Here is a 13,195-nt window from a genome sequence, read left to right as displayed (position 1 = left end):
GTTTCAGTTCGGTAATATTTCAGTTTAGTAATGTTTCGGTTGAGTAATATTTTGGTTCAGTAATGTTTCAGTTCAGTAATGTTTCGGTTCAGTAATATTTTGGTTCAATAATGTTTCAGTTCAGAGATATTTCAGTTCAGTGATGTTTCAGTTTAGTGATGTTTCTATTCAATGATGTTTCACTTTAGTAATGTTTCATTTTGGTAATATTTTAGTTCAGTAATGTTTCAGCTTAGTAATATTTCAATTTAGTGATATTTCAGGTTAGTAATGTTTCAGTTCAGTAATGTTTCAGTTTAGTGATGTTTCAGGTCAGTGATGTTTCAAGTCAGTGATGTTTCAGTTTAGTGATATTTCAATTATGTAATATTTTAGTTCAGTGATGTTTTAGTTTAGTGATGTTTCAGTTCAGTGATGTTTCAGTTTATAATGTTTCAGTTCAGTAATATTTCAGTTTAGTAATATTTCAGTTTAGTTATATTTCAGTTCAGTGATGTTTTAGTTCTGTAATGCTTCAGTTTAGTGATGTTTGAGTTTAGTGATGTTTCAGTTCAGTAATAATTCAATTGAGTGATGTTTTAGTTCAGTGATGTTTCAGTTCAGTGATTTTTAGTTCAGTAATATTTCAGTTTGGTATTGTTTCAGTTCAATAATGTTTCAGTTGAGTAATGTTTCAATTCAGTGATGTTTCAGTTCAGTGTTTTTTTTAGTTCAGTGATATTTCAGTTCGGTAATATTTCAGTTCAGTGATGTTTTAGTTCAGTAATATTTTAGCTTAGTAATATTTCAGTTTAGTAATGTCTCAGTTCGGTGATATTTTAGTTCAGTAATGTTTCAGTTCAGTGATGTTTCAGTTTAATGATATTTCAGTTCAGTGATGTTTTAGTTCAATGATCTTTCAGATCAGTAATGTTTCAGTTTAGTAATGTTTCGGTTCATTAATGTTTGAGTTCAGTGATGTTTCAGTTCAGTGATATTTCAGTTTAGTAATGTTTCAGTTGGGTAATGTTTCAGTTCAGTAATGTTTCAGTTTAGTAATGTTTTAGTTCCGTGATGTTTCAGTTCAGTAATGTTTCAGTCCAGTGATGTTTCAGTTCAGTAACATTTTAGTTCAGTGATGTTTCAGTTCAGTAATATTTCAGTTCAGTGGTGTTTCGGTTTAGTAATGTTTGAGTTCAGTGATATTTCAGTTTAGTGATGTTTCAATTCGGTCATGTTTCAGTTGAGTGATGTTTTAGTTCGGTACTATGTTAGTTCAGTGATGTTTCAGTTCAGTGATGTTTCATTTCAGTAATGTTTCAATTTATTATTGTTTCAGTCCAGTAATGTTTCAGTTTAGTAATATTTCAGTTCAGTGATGTTTTGGTTAAGTAATGTTTGAGTTCAGTGATGTTACAGTTCGGTAATATTTCAGTTTAGTAATGTTTCGGTTCCTTAATGTTTCGATTCATTAATGTTTCGGTTCAATAATTTTTCAGTTCAGTGATGTTTCAGTTCAGTGATGTTTCAGTTCAGTGATGTTTTAATTCAGTGATGTTTCAGTTCAGTGATGTTTCAGTTCAGTGATGTTTCAGTTCAGTAATGTTTTAGTTTAGTGATGTTTCAGTTCAGTGATGCTTTAGTTCAGTAATATTTCAGTTGAGTGACATTTCAGTTCAGTAATGTTTCAGTTTAGTAATATTTCAATTTAGTATATTTCAGTTTAGTAATGTTTTAGTTCAGTGATGTTTGATTTTAGTGATGTTTCAGTTCAGTAATATTTCAGTTCAGTGATGTTTCAGTTCAGTGATGTTTCAGTTTAGTAATATTTCAGTTCAGTAATATTTCAGTTCAGTAATGTTTCAGTTCAATGTTGTTTTAGTTAATTGATGTTTCAGTTCGGTAATGTTTCATTTCAGCGATGTTCATTTCAATAATGTTTCAATTCAGCGATGTTGCAGTTCAATAATGTTTTAGTTTAGTAATATTTCAGTTCAGTGATGTTTCAGTTCAGTGATGCAAAAATACCCTTAATGTTTACAGCCGGAGGCAATTTTACACCTAACATCTAAAATGGTGCAATTTTACACCTAATATTGGTAGCCAAGCTCAATTTTACCTCTAATATTGGTAAGTTTGGTACTTATTCGTGCAGTATTAAATCCTGCAACATTTCCTTTATATTTTTTTTAATATAGCATCTCTTTGAGAAATCATACGGCATGCCTGACACACCACCTCAGTATATGATGTGGTGTGCCAGAGCCAATTAAATAAATTGAGCTTCAAATTCTAAGGATTTATAAATTGAGCTTACAATCCTAAGAATTTATAAACTCAGCTTATATTTATTACGTCACATTACATTACGTTATATCACGTTAAGTTAACATTATGTCAATTTACGTTACGTTACGTTACGTTACAGAATATTGTTATGTTATTTTACGTCACGTTACGTTACGTGTCACGTCACATCACGTCACATCACGTTACGTCACGTCACGTCACGTCATGTTACGTTACGTTACATTACGTTATTCTAAGTTACGTTACAAATTGAGCTTAAAATAATAAGGAATACAGATTGAGCTTACAATAATAAGGATTTACGGATTGAGCTTACAATCGTAAGGTTTTATAAATTGAGCTTACAATCCTAAGGATTTATTAATTGAGCTTATATTTATTACGTTACGTTAGAGATTGTACGCTCAATGATTGTTCATAAATTAATGAAAGCTTAAAGAAATAAAAAAAGTTAAGGATTTACAAATTGAGCTTACAATCCTAATGATTTATAAATTGAGCTTATATTTATTACGTTACGTTAAGAATTGTAAACTCAATGATTGTTTATTAATAAATGAAAGCTTAAAGAAACAAAAATAAAAGTTAAGGATTTTCAAATTGAGCTTACAATCCTAAGGATTTATAAATTGAGCTTAGAATTCTAAGGATAAAGATTTATAAATTCAACTTACAATCATAAAGATTTATAAAATGAGCTTATATTTATCGGTTTTGATATATGCAGCCCTTAGGGCTGCATATAAGCATTAAATACAAATAGAATATTCTTTTGTATTTTCAAGATGTTTATTTATTATGCATTGAACTTTTAAATACACCAAAATTCATTTAATGCAATCATAAATTCTTTTATATTTTCTATATTTGTATTAATTTTTTATTTTTTAAAAAGATGTCTGCATTTATTATTTCAACGGGTTATTTGTAACTCTGTTATTAACAGAATAAAAGTTACAAATAACCTGTCGAAATAACACAGTTACAAATAATCTGTCGAAATGATAATGTTTAAGTCTGACAGATAAAAGTTACACAAAAAAAAACTGTATATAACCCGTCAAAATACAATTAACTGTATGCAGATACAAACATTATCATTTTGACAGGTTATTTGTAACTGTGTTATTTCGACAGGTTATTTGTAACTTTTATTCTGTTACTATTACAAATAACCTGTCGAAATAACACAGTTACAAATAACCTGTTGAAATAATAAATGCAGACATCTTTTTAAAAAATAAAAAATTAATGCAAATATAAAAAATATAAAAGAATTTATGATTGCATTAAATGAATTTTGGTGTATTTAAAAGTTCAATGCATAATAAATAAACATCTTGAAAATATAAAAGAATATTCTGTTTGTATTTAATGCTTATATGCAGCCCTAAGGGCTGCATATATCAAAACCGTATATTTATTACGTTATGTTAGGGATTATAAGCTAAATGATTATTTGTAAATAAATGAAAGCTTAAAGAAATAAAAAAAAACCTAAGTGTTTGCAAATTGAGCTTATATTTATTACGTTACCGTACGTTACATTATGATACGTTTTTTTTTCAATAAAGATTTGGGACTAGACCAAAACAGCCCCAGACATCCCAACTATGTTGGCACCCCTGGAAACTGAAAAGATCAACCCGTTATATAAATAAAGGAAAAGTGATGCAAAAGTCAGAGGAAGCGTAAATTAGGAATGTTACAGATGTCATTGAAAATAAAAGATTGACAAAATGCAGGGGCCGAGTGCCACCAGATTAGAGTCTGGGCCGAGACTCCGAACCGTGCCAGAGAGTTCGCGGCCTTATTTCCTTCCCTGTATATGTGGGTGATAGTGACTTCCATAGAGGCACAACGTGAAAGGCATTGTAACCAATCCTGACGGAGCTGCCACGGAACCTTGTCAGATCGGTTTCTAAAAAGATGCACTACTGTCATCGAGTCTGACTCAATCCACAACCTGTGCCAGTTTTTCTCCCAAGCCATATCTACAGCAAAGATTACAGCATGTAATTCTGCAATGTGAGCAAAATTGTTCGGAATTGGGAAGGCAAAGCAACCACAAGCGAAGCCTCTACCAGTCCTAAAGATCCCTCCGGCACCCGCTGCGCCCGGCGCTCCCACCGCGGACCCGTCAGTGTTAACCTTTACCCAACCAGCAGGAGGGGGCGTCCACCGAACATGGATGTAATCAGGGGCAGATGGTGGACGAGTTCTGTCCAGCACGTAAGCGGATCGACGAGCCTCTCTGACGAAGCTCATGAGCTTAAAAATAGTTCTTTGGATTGAAGGGAGATCATTGTCAAAAATTGCCTTGTTACGCACCTGCCAGATTAACCACGGACAAGTAACAACTGCAATGTTCCACATACCAACAAGCGATTTATGCAAATTGGTATTTTGTAAACTAGTGAAGAAGTCCGCGAATGGGGGAGAGGTATTAATCTGCACCCCAAAAAGGTTCCCAACAGCAGCCCAGATAGCAGCAGTAAAAGAGCAGGTGATGAACAAATGATCAAGAGTTTCAGATTGGCACTTACAAAGATCACATCTCGAAGCGATACTGAAACCGCGGGTAACTAGGACGTCGTGAGTGGCCACCTTTCCGTGGATCAGCTTCCAGCATAGAGCTGATCTGCTAGGAGGGATATGCTTATGCCAAACAAATTTGCCCCAAGACGTATCGACACCAGACTCTATCTGTTTAGCATAAAACTCCTTAACTGAGAATTTACCAGTGCTTGATGGCTTCCAAACACAGTAATCAGATTCATCCAGACCGCGTCTGACCCGCAATATGTTGGTTCTGACATCAATCGGTAGCCAATCAATGTTGACCCACGCCTCACCATTTAAGAAATCCTCCACTGGATTCCTTAAGCTAAGCTGAATTTTGTACGGAATTTGCAGTTGTTCCGCAACAGAAGGGGCAATCCAGGCATCTGTCCAAAAATTAAGATTGGAGCTTCGACCAATCCACCAAATGACCTCACTGCTGATATTATTGTAGCAGCGACGACAGGAAACCCAAATTGAGGAGTTCACTAAATAAGATTTTGGCTGCCCCGAGTAATAGAAAAACCGGGTCTTGAGAAGATTGATGATGAAAGAGTTGCCTTGAATGAATTCCCATGCTAATTTCCCAATTAATTAAAGCATAATTACACAAACGGAATTGCTTAAGTCCGAGCCCGCCCTCTCTGATATCCTTGCAGCAAACAGACCACGAAACTGTTACCAATTTCCTAGAGTCCTTGCAACCAGTCCAAATGAAGTTTCTGATTGCACGGTTAAGCTTGTTTAGAATTGCCTCAGGCCATCGGTAAATCGTGAAGGAGTGAATAAGTGCACCAGTCAGTGCGGATTTTACCAAGGTCACCCGCCCAGCAAAGGAAAGAGATGTACCTTTCCAATTAGCAAATTTTGCTAAGAATCTGTCCGCTAAAGAGAGCATAACTCTGCTTTTGGGAGCGCCAATAAACAACGGGACACCCAGGTAATTAAAAGGTAGCGACGAAACTCGGATACCAAGAATTGCCGATAACATTATGATACGTTATGTTACCTTAGATTACGTTAGGGATTATAAGCTCAACAATTGTTTATAAATAAATGAAAGTTTAAAGAAATTAAAAAAAACCTAAGGATTTACAAATTGATCTTACAATCATAAAAATTTATAAATTGAGCTTACAATCCTAATGATTTATAAATTAAGCTTACGTTATGTAACGCAACGTAACGCAATGTTACGTTACATTTTACGTTACGTTACGTTCCGTTCCGTTCCGTTACGTTATGTTAGGGATTGTAAGCTCAATGACTGTTTATAAATAAATGAATACTTAAAAAAATAAAAAAAAAAGTCGAATGATTTTTAAATTGAGCTTACAATCCTATGGATTTATAGATTGAGTTTATATATATTACGTTATGTTTGGGATTGTAAGCTAAATATTTATTTGTAAACAAATGAAAACTTAAAGAAATAAAAAAACTAAGGATTTACAAATTGAACTTACAATCTTAAGGATTTATAAATTGAGCTTACAATCCTAAAGATTTATAGATTGAACTTACAATCCTAATATACTCTAAATGTTATATTTTAAATCTATAACCTTTAATTTTTAATTTTTTTAATATTATTTCTCAAATTCTAAATTATAATAATATAAACTTTATACCATCTAAATATTAAATTATAAATCTAAAAAAATTATGAACAGTTATAACTTAATAAAATTTAAGATAAATAATTTATTAGTCTTCTTAGTTTTTCGGTCTTTCTATTTTGAAAAAAATATTATGAGGTCTTTATTCTTTGTCACAATTAACTATTTGATCTTTCTGTCTATTTTTTTTAGATTTTCAACCGTTATATTTGATATAAACAGGCAGACAGAAAATAATAGAGTACCAGAGTTATTTTGTATCGTAATATGCCTATCCTGAAATTAAGATATGTTCGTTAAAAATCTACAAACAACAAATAAAATGATTAAATGATTAATATTGACAAAAGATAGAGATATTATAATGATTTTTTAAAATATAAAAACTAAGCAGTGTGTTATGTAAAAATGCGGATACTAATAAATTATTTTTCTAAAATTAGAATAAATAAAAAGAATATAAAAAGAATGGTAGAAAAAAAAAACAAAAGTTGACTTAAAGTAAGTAACTATAAATAATTTTTCCATAAAAAATAATAATTAAATCACTTGAAAAGGAAATTTTAATTAAAAAAATGACGATATATGATAAAAGTGTGTACCTAAATGACTTTTGAAACCAAAAAAAAAATTCAGTTGGTCTTAATTATTACTCAAAGTACAATTTTATAAGGTTAGCATAGTAATTCATTCTATCCTCTCAATAGCACTGTCGTATCAAAAGATGTTGGATCGTGTTGCTTCATCAATTTCAATTTCATAATGGTTCTACAAAAAAAAAAAAAATTCATAATGGTCCTCATTCAGGAAATTTATAAGAGGATCTTGGTACTCCAACACAATTAAAAGATCCTCCATGTAAAAACTGACAAGTGTCTATACTTATCGCACATAATCAATAAAAAAAAACTCATTAATCATGTTCAAAATAAACTTATTTTTTTTTATTAAAGAATCGTTCAAAATAAACTTATTAAAACAAAAGGATTATGATATAAATTTTTAAAGCAAATAAAAGACATAGTATAACAATAAAATTCCAGTGGTTTCCAGTTCGAAATTCGGTTTGTACAAACTATACTTAAATAGTTAAATAAAAATATCCCTAACATTTTGGATTATTACTTATAGCGTTTAAAATAGTGTAATTTTATTTTTAAGGTTGGTAGTGAATAGCAACTTTACTCCTAACGTTGATAATATGAAGAATTTTAAACAATATTATAAAATACAGATATTTTGTTCTTTATTATGCACCAATTGCATATCACTTAGTTCTAAAAAGAGATTTCATATTTTTTATAATTTAATTATATTTATAAATTGCAGTGAATTTTGTGAATTTTTTTTCCAATTCATACAAAAGACAATATTTTTCTTATTATGTTTTTTAAATCTCAACGCATGTTTGTGATTTGTTACTGATAAAATGGCACACGTGTGAAGTGAGATAATAAAATTCATGACTGAGAAGACAGTTTGATGAATTATATCTCAAATTGATGCAAATTATCAACGTTAGAGGTAAAGTTACTCTTGGCTTTCAACTTTTGAGGTAAAATTGCACAATTTTAGACGTTAAGGATAAAATTGCTCCTGACCCAGAACGTTAAGGGTATTTTTGCACCTTAACCTTAATAATAATAATAATAATTGGTTCAAAATAATAATAATAATAATAATAATAATAATAATAATAATAAGTCTCTACAAGCCAAATTGAGAGTACAATTTTAAACTGCATTTAAAGTATAATAGTAGAATTTACACCCAGATTAAGATTCTCCGGAAATTAATTATCAATATACAAAAAAAAAAAGTGACTGAAGTTAACCATCAACCTTTTATACAAATAATGGAGAAAGATTTAATAAACCCTGATAAAAAAAACGAGCATGGTTTTTCATTTAGCAAAACGGTGTAGTTTCCACTAGGGCTAATTAAAAAAAAACACACACACAAGATAGGGGGCTCAGCCCCCATCTTCTTCGTCCTTAAGCTTGGTCTGCCATGGCTGAGAAAGCTCCAGCCATGGCAGACATAGGGGCGGAGCCAGCAGGCCAAACTTTCCAAAGGTTTTTCGGCGTCCGTGACCCCTTTGGTTCCGCCCCTGCCTCCATTTACAATAAAAGTTCAGTTTTGGGCCGTTATCCATTCTTCCACTGATCGTTACCGTCTAATCTCCTATTGACACAATTTTCATCTCCACCGAGGGCGAACTTCAGAAAGAAACAAGAATTTCTTCCTCAAAGCTTCTGATGCCCGAGTCACGAGTCAAGACCTTAAACAGCCGGTTTACAGGAGTCATGGAGAGAAATGGATATACAGTAATATCGAAAGAGAGAGAAATAGAAAAAGTAATAATAGAAAAGATGGATACAATAACGACGGAGGGAGAGAGAAATAGCTCCTCTTGAAATTTGTAGCAATGCTTTTTTCTTAAATCATTTAATTAAAATAAGGGTGACTGCCATGTCATCAGGTACCCATTTTCTAATATTAAATAACAAAATTAAATTTAGACCATTAGATTTTGATCCAATGGATATTAATTGTTCACCACTCATGGAGATAATTTAGTGCTCACCATTAAAACCAACCTCATATATATATATATATATATATACAAAACGAATCAAATTAAATAAACGTTTTACCAAACCAGCTCATGAATAAATAAACGTTTTATCAAACCAATTCGTAATCAAATAAACATTTTATCAAATCAATGTTTTATCAAACCAACTCATAATCAAATAAATCGCTTTAACGAACCAACTCGTAATCAAACAAACGTAAAATATTATATTTCAAATCATCAAGCATTGTCAAAACGTAATACAAAATTCGTATGTGTCAATCCTCGAATTCTACCCGTGTAGTTTCTCATAACATCAATAATCGAGATATCTCATTTATATCTCGTTCCTTGCCTAACGTTAGGACTACCAGCCGTGCACTCTGACCATACCGTATCGAGGGAGCCAGTGGCGGTATTGAGCCATTGTTTTAGACTCGCATGTTCACTCTCCACTCGTTAAGAAGTTGTGTTGCCAAAATGTAGGAAATCCTTCGTCCAAGCAATAACAAACTTCTCCTTATACACCAACCACGTCTCCTCAACGTACGAGATAACATTTTGGTACCTAGTCATCGGATCCTTCATCTTGCTCAGATTTTTCTCGTACTCAGCAATGGTTAAGGTTTGTATTATTGTTCTCCATTTTCTATACTTGAATTTAGTGGCATGTACCTTATCTCCCATAATTCTGTACACCCGATCTTCTACATCCTTATTTATATGCCAAGTGCATAACAAGTTTGCTGAATGTGGAAAAACCTCTTGGATCGGCTTCAACAACTCCAACTCCCTATCACTTACAATAACAGCCAGGTTGAGATCAAACCCCATCAAAACCCACTGTAGGACCCAATGATAGCTCCCTTCAGTCTCATCTTTAAGTATGGCATACGCGATCTTAAAGTTGTTATTGCATGGCGTCATCCCAACAATTTCAATAAATGGCATTTTGTACTTGTTAGCATTGTACATTGAATCAATGTCGATATACCAGTAATAGGTCCTGAATAAATCTACTGATTCTGGATGTGCCATAAACACATGCGTTATCACGCCAGAATGAGGATCAACTTGCGTATAATGAACATACCTGTTCTCGACAGCAATATCGTAGAACTGACTAACCAGGTCTCTAATTTCGAACCCATCCTTCCCCACTTTATCCCTGTAATTGTAGACGTGTTTAATTATTGGGTTGTCTGCTGGATGCTTTTCTTTAACTGCTGCTAAAATAGCACAGTGCTTTGCTTGAGCCGAACTCATATCACGCATAATTATTTTAGATGCGGTACTGAGCCCGCTTATCTGCCGACTTCCCTCTGGATACACACGTAATGTATGATTGTGCTTACCAGTTAACCCAGCCTGTATCCCCCAACCAGAAAGGTCTGCATGTTGATAGGCTTTAATCTGAAATTTACATCTGCACACTTTAGTTTTACTTTTTCTTATTAAAGTATCTTCAAAAGTTCTCAGAACACCTATATAGCGTTCACCCCATGAACATCTCAACAACTTCTGGTTTCCCCCATGTTTGTGCGAAGATATTATAATCTCAAACCCATTTTGAATAGCTACCTGTTTTGCCCAATCAACAGCATCTTGACACGAAGGGAAAACGGTGTCCGTTATGGAAACGGGAACTGTAATCAATGTCGTCGGGTTTTCAATCTTCTAACGGTTTCTGAATATACAAAAAATGCATAACAGGTATTAATAAATCTTAAAAAAATATAAAAAATTAAGTTTGGGGGTGTTTCAGGCCTTTTTTATGGTAAACGGGCAGGCCACCCGTTCCACCATAGGCAGGAACGGGCAGCTTACACTGCCCGTCCCACGGGTGGAATGGTGGCGCGTGCTGCCCGTTCCATAGGAGGAATGGGCGGCGCATGCTGCCCGTTCCATAGGTGGAAAAACAAAAAAACGAAAGACGGTCTTACAAAGATTATGTCATGGTTTTGCGTAATCAATATCAGAATCAAGTGAAATAACTATTAAATCCAAATCTTATCAAATCAATCAAAATCCTAGTGAATTTGTTAGCTTCTCTACAAGATTCATTTAACACATGAAATGAAATTCCTAAAAGGCAATGAAATATAATAAGAAGAATGCAAACCAGATAATATCTTCGATAACTTGAAATTAGACCGTTGAATGTCATTTAACTTCTTCGTTGAGAGCTGAAACTTCATTGTTTTTTCACGATGAGCTTCAATTCGATTGGTTTGAGACTGTCTTCCGATATTGAAATCGAATCTAGCATCGACGAAGATGGATGAGAGAGTCGAAATCGAAGAGTATAAGGGAGGGTTAAAGGGACTCATATAGCTTGGTTCCAAATTTCAAACCGTGTAGACGGCTTGTGAGAAGGAGAAAAGGGAGATGGGAGGCGGCTACAAATGAAAAAGATTTAACCCTAAAATCCAAATTGATAAATTTTTCCATTTATATTTATATTAATACTATTTGCATTGGCCTCTTATAAAAGACCGATGCAAATAATTCAATTGATATTTGCATCGGTTTTTTTAAAAGGCCGATGCAAATAATAAAGCTATTTGCGTCGGTCTTTGTTAAGGGGCCGACGCAAATAATTCAATTCATATTTGCATCGGCATTTTTAAAAGGGCTGATGTAAATAATACATTTATTTGCATCAGTCCCTGTTAAGGGCCGATGCAAATGGACCTTTTGCATCGGTTCCAAATAAAGGGCCAATGCAAATGGACCTTTTGCATCGCACTTTATAAGGGCCGATGCAAATATGTCGATACAAATGTCCATTTTTCCACTAGTGCTTCCTTCATAAGTGTGCTCTCAGTGGAGTAATGGAAGGAAATCTCACCTCGAGCTAGACACCCCTTGTTCATAGGATCATTGAAACTCGTTTCCCCAAGGATTGGAAGGTCCCCTGATTAGCCTACTACTCGGGAACCGAGGACCCTAATAACCACGTTGCCTCCTTCATGAGCACCATCAACTTGTATTCAATGGACAATGACATAATTTGCAAGGTGTTCCCGATGATATTAAAATGGGTAAAGTTCAATGGTCATGGGTGTAATTTACCCGTAAAAAGAGCAACCCTTTCTACCGTAATGAACTAACTTAAAAAAAAATCCAAGAAGAGATACTTACATGGACATTGCATAACAATGTAAAACACAACCCTTGTAAAAGATAGCTTCCTCGGCCAAAAACAGCCCAAAAGGTAACAACTGGGTTAATGTGCCCACTTGTCAAGTTTCATCAAATATGCAGATCTAGTTAAAACCCATCTTCAAAATCACATTTTGAGAAATACCCAAAAAGCATTTGGCTCCAAAAACCAAGGAAAATAGAAAAAGGAAGGATCTTTGAACTTTATACCTGATATGTAGGTAGTGCAGTAGACAAGCAAATATCATACCACTAAGGCTTTGATTGGATGAGAGGTTTTGAAGGGTAATTAAAGGGAGGGTAGGGAAGGGGAAGGAGAGGGAGATAGGGTATTACCCTTGCCCTTGTTTGGGAGAAAGATAAGGGTTCATCAAAACCCTTCCAAACCCACCGATTTGGTCGGTTGTAAATCTATTAAAAACTTATTGATTTTGAACCCTTTAAAACCTTTCATCAACCGTTCAAACCCTTACCCTCATATTTTTTAATCTTCCAAACAAAGGTTTCCACTGACTCTTCATTACCCTCCCTTTAATTACCATTCAAACCTCTCATCCAATCAAAGCCTAAAGGACCAAGCAAAACCTTGAGTACCCACATTGGCACATTCATTTTGGGTTTTAGCATAATTCATAATAGTTAAAACAGTGACGTAGAGGAATAAGAAAGTTGCAATGAACTCCACGATTTCATTCCTGTAAAAGGACTAATAAGAGAGCTTACTAGGCTCAAACAATGAGCTGGTGGTGGTTCCTTATAGTCGTTTCCTTGAGAAGGTGTTCAAATGGGTTGTCTTTCTATGAATTTGTTAGCTCCCAATCTAATAACTTCTTCTTTGCCCTCCATTTTGTTATTTTGATTCTCTCTCTAAGAAACTGGAGAAACTGAACAATGATGCCAATAAGATGAAGAGAAGGCGCATCGACTGGTGAAAGGAAGAACAGATGCACTGGTGCTGTTGGTGATAACAAGCGCCGGCTTA

The sequence above is a fragment of the Euphorbia lathyris genome, chromosome 2 (genome assembly GCF_963576675.1).
Source record: "Euphorbia lathyris chromosome 2, ddEupLath1.1, whole genome shotgun sequence".
Classification (NCBI taxonomy): Eukaryota; Viridiplantae; Streptophyta; class Magnoliopsida; order Malpighiales; family Euphorbiaceae; genus Euphorbia; species Euphorbia lathyris.
Note: the sequence above shows the minus strand (reverse complement) of the source record.